Genomic DNA, 5,718 nt, shown 5'->3' on the forward strand with positions numbered 1-5,718 from the left:
AAGAGCCAGGTTGGCCCAGGGGACCCGGGCAGGGGATTTTAAAAAAAGGAAGGAGTAAGAAGTCTATTTTAAAAACATTCAGCGAGAATTACCCCATTGGTCACTGTGCTTGTGTTGTTCACACTGTAACCAAAGGCCGTGAAATGTGCTCCCTGGGCGGAGTGTTAAAGCCCTTTTGCTAAAAAATAAATATATAAATTAATTAAATCATAAATAAATAATTAAAAAAAAAAGCCCTGGCTGGTGTAGCTCAGTGGATTGAGCGCGGGCTGCGAACCAAAGTGTCTCAGGTTCAATTCCCACCTAGGGTACATGCCTGGGTTGCAGGCTATAACCCCCAGCAACCGCACATTGATGTGTCTGTCTGTCTGTCTCTCTCCCTTCCCTCTCTAAAAAATAAATATATAAATAAATAAAATCATAAATAAATAATTTTTTTTAAAAAAGCTCGTTTTGCCTGAGCTGATAGGCGCCCTGTGGATACTCGACCCCTGGTCCTGAGCGACGCGGCGGCGGCGGCGCGGGACTCTCGGGGCGCGCTGCTGACACCTGCTGGCTGGGTGTGGCATGACAAGGGCGCTCTGCACAGACGAGGGGAACCTGATGGGAGATTCTGGGAGGCCTGGGCTCCCTCTCACGGGGAGCCTCAGCGCTCAAGGCGTTGTCCTGCGGTCTGCAGTGATGGCACGGCGAGGCGCTTGTTGGAAAGACAGAATCAGACCGGATTTTAAAGGGATCCCCCAGGATGTTCCGCTGTGCATTGGAGTTCAAGATGTGTTCCAGTGACCAAGGCTCAAAGAGAACTCGAGAAATAGAAAGCTCCTCCAAAGAAACAATAATTTTCAAATACTGAAAACCCAGGTGGGAACAGCAACCCAGAGAAGCTCAGTATTCTGCTGTACCTGCCCAAGCCCTTCGCCCCCACCCCGGCGGTCTGCTACGGCTTTCCCGGTTTCATCGCACTTCCTGCTTATCCCCTTGACGGCTTCCCCTCCTCCCACAGTCCGGCTTCTACAGTTCTGTAGTGACATGACCCAGGAGGACAGGATCCCCACTGCAGGCATTGTGTTTTAATGTCTTAGTTTCTGAACTACGGTCTTGGACTCCCTGGGTTGCAAGGAATAACAATGAATTCTGGGAACTGTGAGCAACAAATCAGTGGGGAAGGTGGTGGTAGGATCCGAGGAAAAGCTGCACAACTGGGTCCCAGCCAGGAGAGGGGGGAGCACTAGGCGTCCCGGGAGCTGGCGTCGCAGGACAGCACCTTTGGGACCCACCTGCGCCCACTGTCTCCCGCCCAGCCTGAGCCACTGACTGGCCTCCAGGTTCCCAGGATGGGCGTCCGAGTGGTGGGGCGCAGGAAACCATGTCATTCCAGTGGTTACCATATCTGACTGTCCCCCAAAGGAAGCTGCGGCGTCCTCGCAGGAAGAGGAAGAGCGGGTAGCGGGCAGGCAGGGCCACAGATGTCCTGCACACACGTCCCTGCTGGGCAGCACACACGCACCTGGTGCTGGTGACGAGGCAGCTGACCCCATACAGGGTCCGGCACAAACAATGCCCCTGATACTACAAGACCTTTTCCTGAAGATTTTCTTTATTTATTTTCAGAGAGAGGGGAAGGAGGAGAGTAAGAGAGGGAAGGAAACATCAGTGTGTGGTTGTCTCTCACACACCCCCTACCTGGGACCTGGCCTGCAACCCGGGCATGTGCCCAGACTGGGAATCGAACCCGTGACACTGGTGCAGGCCGGGCTCAGTCCACTGGGGCACACCAGCCACGGCACAAAACCTTCCATTACAAAATCGTAAGCGTGTCATTCTGCAACCTAACAGTATCACACTCACACACACCACATGACATTCTGGGTGAAATGTTCACATTGAAACTATAAATTATCGCACACGTACTGCTACCCTACCAGCCGCACTCCTGTGGAAGTTACTCCTGCCACACCGCACCCTGCATTCACTCCAAAGCCCACGCATCCACCGTCCCGTGAGGCACCCATTTTAATGCTTTTGCATGTGACTGGGGCATTCCCGTGAAGTCTCCAGGACCCTGGGTCCTTCAAGAAAAATCTCTCTGCTACCACGCCGCCGTCAGATGGACACAGACGCGAGACGCAGAGAGAGCGCCCCCCGGGCCAGGACGTCTGCGTCCGCCCTGCCTCCCACACTCAGGGGCGCTAACAGGAGATAGATGCTCGCGGGGCCACCTTCCTTTTCAAATCAGAGAGAAACGGGAAGATCGTGTGCCTGTGAAAAACACCTGCTGTCACCGGAGCCCAAAAACACCGCGGTTCTTCCGGAAAACATCGGGGAGGAAAAAATAGCTGCGGTCTCGTAGCAACGCCCGCGGAACAATGCCCAGCGCCGGAGGTGCTGTTCTGCTGGAATCTCACGCCCACGAGAGGGTGCCGTCGCAGCGAGCACGCCTCGCGTGACTCAGGAGAGTGAGTCGGGCCTGGGGGGGGAGCGGGGGAGCAATCTCAGTCCAGCCTTCGCTCCGCCTCCTTGGGAGTTTGCTGGACGAGCCGGCGTCCTCGAAAACGAATGCGGGCGTGTCATCGGAGGCTCCTTACCTGGAGGGAAGCGCTTCCGTTTCTGTTCCGCGCGCAGGCCACTGGAGGCGCTCTGCAAACAGGTGACAGCGGCACCACCAGCAGCAGTGGCGGCGGCGGCACCAAAGAAACCCTGAAGTTAGTCCCGCCCCCTACACACACGCACTTCCGGTACACCTACCGCCACGAGCGGCGCGGCGACCTCTGTTCGGTCAACACCGCTCCTTGGGGTGAAAGAATGTATTCTGTGCTGTCTGCAGAAGCTGATGCCGCTCATTTCTGCGTTATTGTAAACCCCAGGCGGTTTTTGCATTCTGTGACACAGTCTAGCCCTGAGTATTTTTTTTTAAGTTGAAAGGTTCGGCTTTGTTTTTTTCAAGATTGTTTTTAGAGATAGGGGGAGGGAGGGAGAGAAACATCAGTGTGTGGTTGCCTCTCACCCACCCACCCACTGGGGACCTGGCCCACAACCCAGGCACGTGCCCCGACTGGGAATGGAACCTGTGACCCTTCGGTTCTCAGGCTGGCACTCAGTCCACTGAGCCACACCAGCCCTGCCAGCCAGGGCTGTCCCTGTGTATTTTCGTAAGAAGCTCACGCCTTCCCCAGCCTCTGGAGGCTCACTGGCTCTGTGGGAAGCAGGGCAAGCACGTAGCCACGGTCTCCGCCTGAGGCGGCTCCGCGGGGAGCCAAGGGCCTGGGGTTCCTATGTGACTGGGTGGTCGCCCTGCTCCAGGGTGGACCAGCCGGGGACTCAGTTTCCCCATGTGGGCAAAGAGGCGCGGAGCCCCGGGCACTCTGGAATGTGGCGGAGGTTTGACATCAGGTCACCTTCAGCGTGGACTCCAGAGGCGGGACAGGAAGTCCGACAGCGTCCACCATCACCCAGGAGGACCGTGGTCAGACCCGGGCAGCACATTTATGGGACAGACAGTCTGAGGAGCCCACCTGCAGGGCGCCCTGCGGGGCCCCACACGTCCCCGGGGAGCCCCGAGGGAAGGGCACACGGGCTGCGGATGACAGAGACGCTGCTTCCGTCCGAGGTGTGGAAGGCGCCGGTGGACCGTGGGGGAGGGGCACACGCGTGTGTCTTTCTTTCCCTCAAAGGCCCCCCGAAACGAGAGGAGAGCGAGCGAGAGAGGCGGGGTCAGCCCATGGATGACCCGCACTGGTCTCCGTGAGAGACTCACTGTGGGGTCTGACCCCCAGCTGCTGAAGCCCCCCGGGGCGGGTCCGCCTTCCGTCAGGACCGCCGCTCTGGTCACTGCCCTCCAGACGGGGCACACAGGTCGCAGATGGGGAGAGCACAGGTCCCAGCGGTCAAGGCCTGCAACGAACATCTCAACGTGGCGAGTGGACGAAGAGGTGGGGGAAGCTGGGACACGCATGTGGAAGCATGTCCACTTTACTCCCAGGCCCTGAGAAGTGCAAGGGGCTGGGCCCAGGAGCCAGAGAAGGAGGGGGCAGGTGACGGAAGGAGGACGGGGGAGCAGAGACCCCTCTGTCCCTGCCCCATTCCAGATGCAGCACCCAGAGCAGACAGGAGCCCCAGGGCGGAGATGGGGGGTGGCCGCCACCCTGGTACGACAGTCACTGGGAGGAAGCCCCCTGCAGATGGGAGACCCCAAGCCCCCGTTCAGCCCCTTCTCTAGTCAAGCTCTAGGCAGGAGCTTGAAGAGGGTTTTTTTTGCGGGGGGCGGGGAGAAACCAACATGCCCAGAAAAACCACCTCCACATACTAGCATTCAGTGTTCTCAAACAAACAAACAAACAGAATGCAGGTTCCCTGGCTGTGGCTGGTTAAGATGTACTTGGTTGCAAGGGAAAGAATCCAACCAACAGGAGCTTGAATAACCAAAGTCTTGTTGCTCGATACAACCGGAAAGCGGACTCCGGGGCAGGCTGGCGTTCATGCAGCCACTCCGCAGGGGCGGGCAGTGACTTTCTTACCCTGTGGGTCTCCGTTGCGCTGGCCTCCGGTCCCTTCAGGCCGTGATGGGCTGCCGCTCCCGAGCGTCCCGCACGTGGATATCTGCTGTGTTCGAGACGAAGGCCGGGACGGTTTGGAGACCCGAGTACGCGTGAGCACTGTCAGCAGGAAAACGGCGCGACCCGCCGGCCAGCCTCCAGAGGACCCCATGCGCGTCCCCGAGAGAGCAAGGGCATGGCAGAGACGGCCCTAGCACTGCCGTTAAAGTGGTTTTCCCCTCGAAATCCCCAAGGGCTCCGGAGCAAGCTCGGGGGTCCCCAGACCACACCCCGAGAACTGCTGCCTCGTGGTGCGTCCCCTTCACACTTGAACCAGGACGAGGGGAGAGGGGACAGCCACTTCCTCCGGTTCCGGCGAGGGCTTTCCCCGGCGTCCGAGCCGACTCCCCTGCCCAGGGCTGTGTCGTGTCCGAAGGAAGCCTAAACGCTGATTCAAAAGAACACGTGCACCCCTGTGTTCACTGCAGCGTTATTTACAGTCACCAGGGTTTGGAAGCAGCCCAGGTGCCCATCATAGATGAGTGGACGAAACAACCGTGGGGCGTTTACACGGCGGAATACTACTCGGCCATAAAAAAGAAGACAATTTTGCCCCTTGCAACAGTATGATGGACCTGGAGAGCACTATGCTCAGTGAAGTAAGCTGGTCAGAGAGAGACAAACACCATGTGACTCCACTCCTATGTGGACTCTAATGAACAAACTGAACTAACAAGGAAAACAGGACCAGACTCATAGACGGAGAACAGATGACAGCCAGTGGGAGAGGGAGGGAGGGAGGGACCGAGCGAAAAGGAGAAAGGGCTCATGGACACGGACACCAGTGGGGTGACTGTGGGGGAGGTATAAGGGGACTAAACAGTAATGGAAAAAACACAGTGGAAAAACCTTTTAATTAAAAAAACCAGCTGTTGTCAAATTCGAAAGCGAAGAACAACAATCCACAGAAGTTCGTTTCGAAGGTTTCGAGGGACCACAGCCCATCCAGGGAGCAGAGTTTTGAGGGTGCGAACCCCGGAGAAGTACAGGGGCACCGCCGTGCACCCCGGACGAGAACCACACCCTGACAAAACACTCCGCAGCGGACGTGAAGCTCAACCAGCGGTCTGGGAGCCAACACTGAGGGAGCCCCCGGGGTGGGGGCGACAGGGCACAGAAAACAGGA

The sequence above is a fragment of the Phyllostomus discolor genome, chromosome 2 (assembly GCF_004126475.2).
Source record: "Phyllostomus discolor isolate MPI-MPIP mPhyDis1 chromosome 2, mPhyDis1.pri.v3, whole genome shotgun sequence".
NCBI lineage: Eukaryota > Metazoa > Chordata > Mammalia > Chiroptera > Phyllostomidae > Phyllostomus > Phyllostomus discolor.